The following is a 14,284-nucleotide window of genomic DNA, read 5'->3' on the forward strand; positions in this document are numbered from 1 at the left end:
CTGATGCCGAGCACATCGTTTCAATCCATCACTAAACATTGCCATGCAGGAGTCTTTCAAGACACAGAACAGTTGAACTGGGAAGTTAGGATCAGAATACAAATGAGCCGGAGTGATCCGCCGCTAAAGATATCACGTCGTTTGATATGCAGGGAACATAAACGTATCAGAGAAAGGGGGTTTGAAGTCATTGCGGCAACCAAGGATGGGTCAAGACATGCCCTACTGAAACCTCACCTTCTGCTTCCTTGAGATAGAACATGTAGAAGGCACTTGTCAGATAGAGTTGAACTTAGTTTGACAATGTACCTTTGGGAACTGAATATTCGTTCCTGATTAATTTGAAATATCATTGATTTTATAATTGATATGAAAAATAGGTCACCGGAACAGTTTTAAATCACCTAGGAATTGTGAAATGTTTGTTTTTGGGCAGTTTTCAGTACAACAGTACATGCCAAGTTTGCAATGTGTTTGACTGTACTCAAATCAGCCATTGCACAGAGTTAGATTTTGAAAAATATAATTTAACAGCACCAGCCATGATATTCCCACAGTAGGACATGCTTGTGTTCCTCTTGTAATTTGTAATGACCAGAACAGCCAAAATTGTCAATGTAAATACAAGTTTCAAAGCAAAACCGACTCATTAAGTATGCCGTGATGTTCCTTAATCAAGCACACAAAAAACACATAAAGACTGTTCATGATGATTGTATTGTGGACGGTGCATGACCCGTCATTGTCTCTGTCCAAAAGACCTCAGATCCTGCAAAGGAACATTTCTTTCCACCAGCCAATAACCGTCTGATTGATGGATCGACATCGTGCATGCTTGCATGACCAGGTGATCCATTAAAGCGTCCTGCTCGAGTCAAAATCTCTCCAATCCACATTGCATCGGATATATGCATTGATGTGAATTGTGGTAGTGACGAATGATCAGATACATGGGGTGATATGAATAAAGACTAGCAAATGCTTTTACTTCAATTTTGTACAGAAAGGCCTAGTGTATATGTACATGAAGTTTTAGATAAAAGCATTTGCTAGTCTTTATTCATATCACCCATTGTGTGAGGAAGCGTTTTTTCGAGAAGTAGACTTATTTATTTACAATGGTATGGCTCAGCCCTGTTTCCAGAAACAGAGTTATATTTACAATGCCAGAACAATGTCAACCAAGTTACTATCGAATTTGCAGAACAGATGTGCATGTTCATGCGTTGTGAAATCAACCGTTTTTTAAAGACCAATAGCAACTTTTTGCAGTCGATTCAGATTGTGATTTATAGACAACAGCTGTAGCTGAACTTTTTTGAAATTGCAATATTCATGAAGGCAGTTTGCATATTATTCAAAATAGCAAATATCGTAAGGTACTGCCATGTCTACAGCCGCTGGAACATATTCAATATAGACTTCTTCGAATTGAAAGGACAAGTAAAAGCCCCCACAATCGTTCCAAGACCAAGACCAAGTGAGCCATTATGGCTCCGAAACGTTTTCTTCGAAAAGGCCTAAGGTGACCGGTTCCCAGTCGAGTGGTATAGGCCCTTTGCCAGATACGCCGGTGGCCTACCACCTAGGGTCGGCCCAACAAACTACCTATACAATAGGTTTTTACGGTCACCGACGCCAGACAATGCCTGGCGTCTTTTACCGTGAAGATATATTGTAAAGATGGTTTGTTCGGCCGACCCTAGTCCCTAGGTCTAGGCGGTACTGGTAGTGGTATGGTACAGGACCGGCGTATCTCGCAAAGACCCCAGGCCAAGTATTACCGAGAACCGTCATTGTGCATGCTTGCTGCATGTAGTTCATGACGAGTTGGCTCTGCGGCATGCCTCTGCATTGCCAGAGATGAATGATGTATCTGGCTCAGCATTGATGGCGTACATCCAGTGGCCACCATGCATGTATGTATTCATCATGCATGCATCTGCATGCATTGCATGTCAATTGTCATGTGTTTTTTACTACTTTGCATTGTAGCGCAGCAACAATATCCCCAAAATAAAAAAAAAGCATACTTACATGCATTCATGAGTTATCTCATGCGTGCAGGATATCAAGATGAGTCTTCTGTTAGCTTCATTGTCAAAATATTTGCGAATTTAGACCAGAACAAGAGAGAAAAAGCGAGTATGTAAGAGCAGAAAGCTTCCACTCGTCCGGAAATACCCTTTAAACTTCATGACGTCCCCGAGATTTAGTCTATCCTTGGTATTATAGTGTTTTCAATTTACGGCAGGTGACAGCAGCTGATGCATAAGCAATGGTCTCACTAGCCGGTGAGGAGGCCAGGCCTACCTGCCTCCAAAAATGACGTGACGTCATTTTATGCAAACCCCTGTTCCAACGGCTGTAGACTTGGCAGTACCTTACTCTCACACAAACCTATAAGGCTGGAATTTTCAGGTCATACGATGCTGCCACCATGGGGAAGATAGACAAAACATTTTGTTGGGCTTTAAACTAAATCTGCGGGACGTCTTGTGAACTTCCGGTGAACGTGCGACACTTCCGTATTTTCGGTTTTATGATCCGAGATGGAAAAGTCAAGACTGACATTTATGTCAAATTACAGGTATTCCTCATCATTTTCAATGCAAATTTCCCATATTTCCTTAAAGGCATACTGTATATCCATCCAGTAAATGTCAAACCAGCATTATAACGCACCATTCTGTTTTATTTCTCAAATATTTGTTGCTGAAGTTATCATGTGTACATTACATTACATAGTACATTTGCTATGTGCATTTTTGGGCGGTCATGCTAATTCCCGACCTACCCCGACTTTTCCCGACATTTCCCGACTTGCGGAAAATGCTGCCAAAATATAGTGTATTAATCATCAGAATATTTATATTTGTACTGTTTACATACATATACAGCACGTCTGTTAATTTCAAGACTTTTGAACGATGCTAAGTTGAGCAAAGCAAGTTACATCTACCCAACCGACCGCAATTTTTCTGCAGGTCGGTAATCTTGGTTAGTTGTGGTTGTCGCTTCTTGTAAACTGGACATGCATATGGCCTTGTCTGAACCCAGCATAAATTAATTATTGGAGTTGATTTGCTCAACTTAGCATCGTTCAAAAGTCCTGAAATTAACAGACGTGCTGTATATGTATGTAAACAGTACAAATATAAATATTCTGATGATTAATACACTATATTTTGGCAGCATTTTCCGCAAGTCTGGAAATGTCGGGAAAAGTCGGGGTAGGTCGGGAATTAGCATGACCCTTTTTGGGGAGTCCTGTTCCAGTACATTCTGTCCAGGCAAGAGTGTACTTCACTGCTTTGGGCCTAACTACAGAATAGCCGGGACAGTAGTAGCTCTGTACACTCTGTCCCTCTGTACATTATGTACACATTCCTATCATTTAGCACAGAGTGTCCGGGGTATTCTGCAGTTGCTCCCCAACTTGGGTCCCGGATGATGATGGTTAAGGACTTAGTCTTAAAACTTAAGACGATAAAAGAAAAAAATACTTCAAAGAAGCTTTCTTTTCCCGATTGTCTCAGCCAATACGCAATATACGTCAATGGTTCATTCGACTAGTAGCCTAAGGACTAAGGAGTAAGGTTGGGTTTGGCAAACTTGGCACATAAAACTTAAAAGTTACATTAAAACTTAAAACTAAAAAAGCATATATCTCCTCCTTCGAAAAAATAACCACTGCATTGCACAACTGATGCATGATTATTGCCATTTTCCTAATTCTGTTACTGTTGGCTGATTCAGTCATTTAATCAAATCAGTGATTGGTCCGATGCACAATCCATACCATTGTCAATGTCATATCGGGACCGAAGTTCTGAACTGACGCAAAGAACAGCATTAGACCAGCCTGGTCCATATCCCAAGTGGGATCGGAATTGAACTCGGAAGGTGGCATTTCATTCATCAGGCCGAAAGTAAACAACTCAAATGTTTAAGGAGTACCTCGTTCGTAATTACTTGTGGCCTGGACAGTTAAATAGAAATCCACTTAAATACACAATGCCGTAGTGCAGTTATTGTGAATACGAATGTGTTTAAACTTGGTATTCATAGTATTTGTATGTCAGTCTACACAACGGCAATGTTGAAATTTATATTTAGTACGTATCTCTGCAATTGGACATTTTAAAATTCAATCATAAATTCAAAATTTTTAATGAACGTTGTAGGCCTTTTTAAAAGTGCAGGCAACTTTGTATGTCGGTCCCAACCAGCACTATTGATTAAAACCCTCTTCATTTCCAACCATTCAGACCGGATTATGCCAGTCTCAATAGTACCATCAATTAACCAATTGAATAAAAAAGGTTACTTGTTTATTCTCTTAATCACATTGCAAAGGCTTGGGCTGTGTCATCTGACACCATTGTTCGGGGCAATAAAAGACAGCCAACCTTGAAAGAGGGTTTTAGTCTGGTTACATAATAGCCACTACCTGTCACATTTTATACCTTCCAATGCTTGCTTTGAATGCAGTGCAGGCTGAACATTCATTTTAGCAGGGTGCACATGTTCTTCTCAGGACTCAAATTCTGACTTATTTCAACATTCTGAAATAGAAAAAATTAGTTTAGTTTATCGTCAATCTTCTACAATTACGAGGTGGGTATCACCAAACTGAATCTAGATGTTATTCATTTTATGCTGATTTCATTCATAGGAACAAGGGATTTTGGAAGAAAGGACATTTGTCTTTCTCTATTGTTTTTGGCGGGAAAAAAACATTGGCTGATATTTATAAAAGACTAGTAAATGCTTTTACTTTAAACTTCATGTACATTTACACTGGCCATCTTAGTAGAAAACTGTAGTAAAAGCATTTACTAGTCTTTATAAATATTAACCATTTCCTTGAGCTCCAAATCTTATGACCCACCATGCAGGCTTCAATGCAGAGAACGTATCCAACTCCCAATGTCAAGGTTCTTTCATAATTTAACCCTAAATCGCCCATTCCGAACCATCACTGTGTTACTCGGTCCAATACCTCCCCTTATTGGTGTAACGGAGTCGGGGTCGGCGGAGTGGATCCAAGGCTTGAGGGACAAGATGAAATCGCCCAGCTTTTATTACTAATATTAGTCGTTTTTCAAAAATCTGTAAAAAATTGAATAAATTTAAGCTACTGGTATACACAAAAAACTTGTATTATTTTCTTCTCTGAAGTTGCCACGAAGGGGTATTTCCCATTTTATGCAGAAAGCCATGTATTTCAATATCTATAACGTCATCCCAATAGTAGAATGACACCCCCCCCCCCCCTCAAATGCATGGCACAGAATGACAAAAAAAATGTGCAAAGTCAAGTAAAAATTATACAAACAACACATCATCTGTGTCAGCGTACAGAAACCGAGGTCGTTTGCAGGGCTACAATGTTGGCAATTGAGCACTAACTAAGATACCTTGTATGTTGAAAGTAAAGGAGTTAGAGGGGGCTGTAGGCAGGAGCAGAGGGGCTAATTAGTAATTTGGCCATCTTCAGGTGACTAATATTATATACACAGTAAGGGCCCTGGGTCATGTCAGATTCAGCACTAAATGTATTCCTCGTACAAGCGTGAATCATTTCGACGGTACTGTGAGATGTGAGAGACCCCTATTGGCAATTTGGTGTAACTTTATCTTGCCTGCCTAGCTGCTCCCTATATTGTCCCTTTATTATTTAAAGGCCTACGTCGTTCGTTAAAAATTTTGAATTTGTAATTGATTTTAGAAATGTCCAATTGCGAAAATACATACTATATATAAATTTCAATATTGCCGTTGTGTAGACTGATATACAAATACTATGAATACCAAGTTTAAACAAATTTGCATTCACAATAACTGCACTAAGGCATTGTGTATTAGTGGATTTCTATTTAACTGGACCACAAGAAATTAGGAACGGCATACCCCTCATATTTTACCACCACATTGCTCAACTTCCTCTCTATATTGAAAGAAATAAACATTGTGATATTTGATCTTAAAGGAATCTGCCAGTAGGTGCCAAACTTTGCCAGAGCATCTTTTTTAGGTCGGAATCAAGAATCTTGTTAGGTCACTAAGCGAGGAGGCCATGTTGGAAGCTGACTGGTTTCTGATGAATATGGTTTTGGTCATGAGTTAGGGCCCCATCTCACATAACAGGAACGAAAATCAAGATCGAAATGGAGAAATTTATTTCAGCCATCACTTTTCGGCATTATGTTCAGGAACGAAAATCAAGATCGAAATGGAGAAATTTATTTCAGCCATCACTTTCCGGCATTATGTTCATGACCTATTGCAGAATTGCTGTAATTATGCATTTGTGCCAATTTCTAATTACAGATGCCACAAACTTTGTCTGCAATTGCAACGGAATATTCCTGCATGGTTTATAAGACGATGGGTATGTATAGGGCCAGAACAGAACTTTCTCGCGGCATCTTGAGAGAATCCAGTCTCGGACTGTCTGGTCACTGAAGAGAAGTTGTGATGTAACCTGATGAGAATCTCATCTGGGTTTGGTCATGACCTACCTCAAATCTATTTCAATAATACAAAGGAATGAAGTCTACCAGTAATAAACTCTTTCCTGAAAATGAGAAATTTATCTCTATCTGACCATCTTTCTTGAGCATCAGTTTCTTGACTAATGAATAACACATGTGATGTAATCATGCAATTTTTTGCCAATTTATCATTGCAGATGCCACAAACCTTGTCTGCAGAGTGCAACCTTGTCCGCAATTGCAACCGAAGATTCTCATAAGTTATGATTTGCAAGAAGAAGGGTAGGTATAATATCAGATTCCAACTGCCCGATTTGTTGATAGAGGTGCCACTGTCCAATAACTGTTATTGTCAGTTGACCAAACTTGTTTTACTGACTCCAAGGTCAATGAAAAATATGGCTATAACCAAAAAGTAAGTCAAACACTTGTATGCTGTATCAAGTCTTTCAAGTCTTTCTGAAAAAAAAATTTCAAAATATAAAAAGGTACATTTTGACGTAAAAGAATACAGATCACATGCTTCTGCTCGTCTTATCCCCATTGTAAAGACCTAATGATTTTAAAGGCTTTCTACTTGCTCTTTAATTTGTTTAGATTTGGAATTCAAAATAAAACGTTTTTACACATGCTTCCTGAAATTGGTGGCTTGCATTGGAACTAACTTTTTCCCCCTTGTCCGTCATTAAAGGCATTCAAGTGTGTTGGTCAACCATGACTATCTCCTTTGTCCCTCCACCATAAGGCCTAGTTTCCCCTTATGACATCACTATTTCGGACACTCAGCGCCCCATTTCTGGAAAGGTGTATAAAATGCACTAAAAACTTTTTGCATAAAATATCATGTTGTGGACTTACTGTATTTTAAAAAGTAACATATATGTATAGGCTGACAGTGACACCTCTAACAAGCAATCAGGCTGGTGGATGTTCTGATGTTGTGACCATAGTATTGACGGTGTGTGCGCGTGTGTGTGTGTGTGTGAGATGGGATAGGAAAAAGGTGCGGGTGGTCATGGGGGGGGGGGGGGGGGAGGAGGGACTATAGTCGCTGTAGTGAGTGCTGGAAGTGTGACTGATCAATGTTGTGCTAGTTTTGTAGCTATTGTTGTTATTCTAGTTGTTAGAGTAGTTATCATAGTTAGCTAGCTATTATAGTTGTTATTCTTTTGGTTTCGTTTTTCCTGCTTATCATCTTTTTTAATCTATTCAGCTTTCAGTTGTCCAGGCCAGGCCAGGTGACCAATGACGATGATAGATCGGGTTCGATTCAAGCTGTACGCTTGGTGTATTTGGTTATCGTGACTGGCGACTTGAGTCTATCTCATCTCATGTCCAAAGCGCGGTGGCTGGGTCCCAGGCATGCTTGCCACTTTGTTCCACGGTCCTCATCTAAGTTTCGACGGTGATGACATGGACTTAGGTTCAGGGTATGTGTTCCCGTTGAGTCATTGTGGTTGATTGATGGGGGCAATAAGAGTTGCGTGTCGCTAGTCATTCAATTGGTCCCCTTGTTTTAGAGTGTTGGCGGGATAAGTCTTACGAATGTTAACAATAGTAAGCAATAGTCGGCCGGCGATCCCCTACCTGATCTCGAGGGGGATGGAATGACTGGGGTTGAGACCTGTTGTTAGCCTGCGGAATTTCGTCGGACGAAATGTCAGGCGTGTCCGTGTGGTACTTGTGCTAAACCAGTTTAGTACTGACAAAGACATTGGGCTCTTTGGATAACAACAGTGTTCTTGACCTCCTTGTGCTCCACAAAGCTTATATATACACCCGCTGAAATCGACATGACGGCGATGAAGAAGGAGAGCCGGCCTCCAGCTTGTCAGCCAAGAAGACACTGGACTGGAAGGATGCATTGTTGCTGCCAATGTTGGATCCAAACGGGGTAAGCATCACACTAGTCTTCAGTTACGTCCGAAAAAGTATCAATCTGCATGACGTACACTATTTCATTTATGCTGTGGTCACAGTGAATGAAATGTACATTCAACTTTAATGCATATTGGGCTCATCTGTAGCTGGTGTGCTGGAATGAAAGTTGACTGTTAATGGCTCGTTACTATAATACGAGGCACGAGTGACACTTTTCAAATCGAATCGAATGCGCATTAGGCCAGGTGTGGCACAGCCGTTTTGAAACTGGTGTAAGAAATTCGTATTCCAGAGAATGCCCTCTGCAAAACAATTTTAAATCGAAACTAGTCCAGTAGAAACACTCAGAAATTTGATTGTCCCCTCAACAAAAAATATGATTCTTTTTTGGCAGCCCGGGCCAACATTGTACAAGGGCCACAAGGACAAGGGACACAAGGACAAGGGACACTAAAGACGGATGTTGCAGCCCACAGGGTGAGCATCATTTAGTTCTGGTTAATAAATATAAAATTTACCCATGATACAAACTTCATGACTGTCTAACCAGCAGTTGAGGAGAGAAAAAAAACAATCGTTTTTCATATTTTCTGAATCCGCACCCTGGTGGCCAAGTTGTGAACCTGAGTGAGATTACCTGACTAAGAGTGCTGAAGTAACAGCCAAATGGGCAACATGACCTCAATGACCTTGATACTCTACATTTTACAACTATTAATGGTTATTAGACGTTACCATGGATAGAAAAAGCCAAGGCAATTTGGCCTGAGGAATAATACTGCAAGGGTATGGATTAAACCTGGAGCTCTGTGGCGGAACTTACAAGGACGGCCGACTTTGTTACCAAACACCACGGACTGTCCAGCGTGCACCTCGGAAGTTCCAAACGCAGACAAATTTTACATCAAAACGAGCTCTTATATGAGCATCATTCTCTCAAATCATAAAGATTAAATCGGCCATGAATCGTGAAGATAATGCCTGCTAAAGGAGTGTGACTGAGCAACATTTTTCCACAAAAGACACTCGACTAGAGACGTATTCACTCCATTTGACAGCATATGTACCACAGAAGAGAAAATCCAGAAAAATGCCGAGAGCATCTTTTCCGCAGTGCCACTTTAAAATTAAAAAAGTGAAGCCAGAAAGTTTATGAAAACGAAACTCGACACTGAGAAGAAAAAAAGTCCTTTTGGTTTCAATCTATTCATTTTGAGATTGGTCTTTGAATGTATTTTTCCTGTTATCTAGCCCTCTGCAGATTGAGATGATGGCTGTCGAGAAGACCCAACCACTCAAGCAAGATCTACAATTCTTACTATGATAGACGGGACTCTCAAAGATTTTGATGACGAAGGAATCCAACGCATACACGGTAAATATAAACAGATAAACAGATGACATGACAGTATGCATCCAACCGCTTCCAGAAACTGGCGATAAATTTTTGAAAAATCAGCCACCATCTTGTTTTTATCAACCTGTTTATTCGGGAACAGATGTACCATGGTGATGATACTCCCATAATGCTTAAAGACTTCAGCAACTCGGGAGATTTTGCACTTTGGGAAACCTTGGACCTGCATACCGTACTTGTAAAACCGAACGAACTCAGCCCTAAAGTGTATTTACAGGGTGTACCGATGTGAAAATAGGTAATCCATCTGTTCTTTGGCTGCACTGCAAATCATAGGGCTACTAGATTTTCCATCCAAGGTTCTGTCATTGCATCACTTCAGTTACACTTTACTAAACACACGCTGTGTCAAAAATGGAAGAGACGCTGTTGGGGAGTGGTTTGGGTCTCAGATGAGCGGTCAGGAACTCTTTGACACACCGGTTGAAGATGCTCAGGTTGTAGTTCCAGTGGAGCAGCTGGCCTGAGATTCAGTCCCACTGAAAGGTTTCAGAGTGAATCGTCGGGCGATGAACTCAACCGTTGTTGATATTGGACCTCAACAGAAACCCAAACATTCAATTAAGCTTCTCTCGATAGGCAAGATGTCAAGACGTGTTTAGTTAAGGGGCTGAGGGAAGGCTTTGAGGGGTACGCCATTCGTAATTACTGGCAGTCCAGGAAAATAGAAATGCAGTTATACACAATGCCGTAGAGCAGTTATTTCGGTATGCATACGTGTTTGCTGAAATTGGGTGCTTCTGGTATTTGTGTATTAGTCTACACAGCAGGAGTGCTGAAGTCTATATTCAGTGCATATTTGTGCAATTGCAAATTTTCAATTCAATTACAAATTTCTAGTTTTCAACGAATGGTACAGGACGTAAGAGTTGTGACTCTAAAATATCATTAAACAACTTTGGTGAATTTGATGAAACTGAATTGCCCTATGACACAAGTGTATTTATCAGTAGAACCTCTCTTTTAAGGACACCTTCGGGACTGGCAATTGCTGTCCTTAATAGAGAGGTGTCCTGATTAGAGAGGTCAAATTGAATAGAAACTACCAATTTGGGATCAAAACTAGTGTTCTTAATAGAGAGGTTGTCCTTAATAGAGAGGTGTCCGCTAAGAGAGGTACTATTTTGATAGAACAATGAAGTAACCCTAAATTTTGTTTTCCAGTCGCTCACAGATACGGGCAGACGACTGAGAGTCGAGTGGATTCAGTGGATCGAATGGTTGCGCTGAGGGATGTCCATGTGCAGGATTGACGAACCACAGTTCAGCAAATGATGCCTTGACAGACCAATTCAAGGAGAGCCTTCGCTAACATCGTGAAGGGAACGTGTTTGCTGTATGGATGGATTGTACACTTAGATGTCCGTCATTCTTATAGACTATAATGACAATGTTCTAATAGACTATAATGACATTCCAAGGGACTCTCTGGACTTAAGGAAAGCTACGGACACAGAGCCCTGACATGATATCCTGCAGCCACCATGAGGACAGCCTATCTCATACCTTCGGAAGGATGCCATCACACGGTAATATAAGCAAATCTCTTTCAGTTTTTCAAATGTCCTTGATTAGGTTGAGCCTAATTTGAGAAAACTTCTCAGATTCTCTGTTACCTCCCTCTGTAACTGAGAACTTAAACTGCTGATCTAAGGGTCAAATAAGTCATTGTAATGGCATCAAGCATGTCAAAGAGGGACACGGATTTGTGTCTCTTGCTAAGCCAAAGCAGCGCTGAGAGTCCTGAACGAAGGTTTTAGAGATGTTGTCTACTAGATATCTAAACAGTGAACACAATGGCCCCTTGAGATTGAATTATCAACTTAGCATGTGCACCTTGCGTAACCTTGATTTCGTGTTGTCTTTTTTTCTTTTCAGCATGATGAGCCATCCCACAGAAGGGAGAAGGATGTTGTTGACCAAGCACATCCCAGCCATGCTCCCATCGCCGTCAAGTAACAGTACGACGGTTAGATTGTATTTTGTCACCGTAGGCCTTATCGTTTTATCAAAATATCTGATTGAAAGGTGATTTAATGAAAATTCTAATTTTTCTGATGGTGAAAAGGCAAATATTTACCTTGCTTATGACTAGCATAGATTCTTTTAATCTATGCTTGGTTATGACTTATGCCATGGTTCAAAATCTTACACTTATCAAAAGAAGGAATTGAAATTATAATTTATATGGGGGGGGGGGTTGTTTCTGGCTAACAAGGGAGCCAATAAGGCTCACCGAACCCAAACAAAATAATTTTGAAGCAAACTTTTGTGCTTAAGATAGAAGGAAGAACAATTTAGGTTGGGTGGGTTGTTTGTGGCTACCAGAGGAGCCAACAGCCGCCTTGGGCATATCAGGACCCTGAAATTTTTTTCAGGCAAAAGTTATTTTTCTGCTTAAAAAATCACCGAATTCATCAGATATTCATTTGATTATATCCATCCCTTTAGACATGGGGTCCATGTGTTCTTGTTTCGCTGACCCCACGAAACAAGCACACATGTGTCTGATGGAACCATAGGCCTTTCATGCTGTTTCTCGATCTCATCAGTACCACAGAGTCAACTGACCGGGCCTAGGCTTCGTTGCCCTGGACCCTCTATCACACTGGCTGGATCAATTGCTCAGTAATGTACTTTCATGCTCGAGACAACTGACCAACAGTGATATGTTGAATTTGAATTTCCTCCTTCATAATTTTCTACCTGGGCAATATCCGGGTAGCAACAAATCTTGAAATACCAATACGTCTTTACAATTGAACTAGAACAGTTTGTTAAACTCTCACTGTTTTATTGAAAATGAAGCTTGCCAGAATATCAAAATGTTGAAATTTTTTATATTAAATTTGACTAACAAGACTGATCCTACCCTAGTGGTCACACAGTTCAGTCTTTTTTCATTTTTATTCAAAATACCTTTCATTGTAAAGGCAAGGTCATGATCTGCAGGTTGGGAAAGTATCTTCTAAACCCGTCATGACAATTTTGGTTTGACTTGATACCGAATTGATCGAGAAAAGTGTCATTTAAAAACGTCAACTTTTATACGTTTTTGTCCTGTATGAATGTATTTGTAAATCCTGTATGTAAACTAAATGTTTGTAAAATGTCTAAATATATGAGATCTAGACTCCATGACTTGACAAAAAGTATGGCAAACCCAACTTTTAGTCTTTGCCCTGTCAAGGTCACCTCTTTTGTCATGCAAATAACATGTCAGAAGTGCTTCTTTTGTCATGCTTTGTGGCAGCCAGCTCTGTCCAGTGGCCATGAGAAATGTGGTTCTTTTGTTATTTAAATTGTGTCCTGCAAGTCAATAGCAGTGACCAAACCTATTGTCAGCTAACATGACTCACCTGAAGGCATGCACAATAGGTTTTAATACAATAGCTATCCATGTGTAATAAACATGATGAATGCATGAAGAGGTTTAGTGCTAACTCAAACCATTGTGGTGGAGTAGTTGAGTCTATTCTGTTTGATCTCAATTTAGCATTGTGTTGCAAGGATACTTATCAGTGTTTCTTTCTGACATCTTGTAAAGAAGTTGACCATGTCTTAAAGAGATAGTGCTACTGTCCTATCTCTTGGTCCTCTTCTTGTATTGGGCTTTCGGAGTGGTGCAGCAAAAAAAAAGGACGATCATCATTGTATAATGTACAATGTATGTACTCATTTATTAAACATAAGCGCCTGTCACCTGTGTGATGGAGATGGCGACTCCCTCCGATTGCGTAGGTTTTCTCCCGGTATGCGGGTTTCCTCCTACATGACATTCCAATTCGTCATGTGTCTTCCTTGGAATGTAAAACAATAAAGTTTTTTTGAAAGAGAAACAAGTTTTGTTCTTATTGACTTGCCCATTGGGACACCGTCACTAATCGAAACTTTTCACTGGAGCCGTTGTGCTTCACACCAGATTTTGACCTTGAAAAATAGCTTCCGATGTCTTGCATCCCAATGGAAGTTGGAAATGACACGCTTTTAGTGTTGTCAGTTTAATTCAGCCCCCAAGGTCATCTTACCTGGTGGATTATGCATAAAGTTGCAACAACCATTGGACTACAAGCGTACTGACCTTTGCACCCCAAGGAGTCCATTGATCATAGTCTTTGTTATGCAGGGTAGTTCAATACCACATAACACTCCAGCTGTTTTCATACTGGGTATTCCAGTGGCGTCAAATTTGTGCCCTTGTGCACCCTACGTAACAAATGATGTTACCATTTGACTTGATGTGTGTAAAGCAGGGTATGCTTGTGGTGCGCTTGTCCGCAGCAATAACCAAACACAATCATCAGACACTGCACTACTGTACATCCTTACATACATTTGGTGATATGAATAAAGAGTAGTAAATGCTTTTATCTAAAACTCCATGTACATTTACACTTGGTCTTTCTGTACAAAATTGAAGTAAAAGCATTTGCTAGCCTTTATTATATCACCAATTGTGTTGACAGGCTCAAGCCTGGCACAACTA

At 40.3% G+C, this 14,284-nt stretch overlaps 1 long non-coding RNA gene across 1 annotated transcript; it reads left to right on the forward strand.

Moving 5' to 3' along the window:
- The first annotated feature begins 2,531 nt into the window (after positions 1 to 2,531).
- On the forward strand, positions 2,532 to 13,614 carry LOC135485022 (uncharacterized). Its single transcript, XR_010446512.1, has 8 exons — positions 2,532 to 2,590; positions 6,337 to 6,397; positions 6,698 to 6,782; positions 7,714 to 8,394; positions 8,776 to 8,858; positions 9,633 to 9,756; positions 10,963 to 11,327; positions 11,677 to 13,614. It is a non-coding gene; the product is annotated as an uncharacterized LOC135485022 (long non-coding RNA).
- Positions 13,615 to 14,284: the final 670 nt, after the last annotated feature.

The sequence above is a fragment of the Lineus longissimus genome, chromosome 3, assembly GCF_910592395.1.
Source record: "Lineus longissimus chromosome 3, tnLinLong1.2, whole genome shotgun sequence".
NCBI lineage: Eukaryota > Metazoa > Nemertea > Pilidiophora > Heteronemertea > Lineidae > Lineus > Lineus longissimus.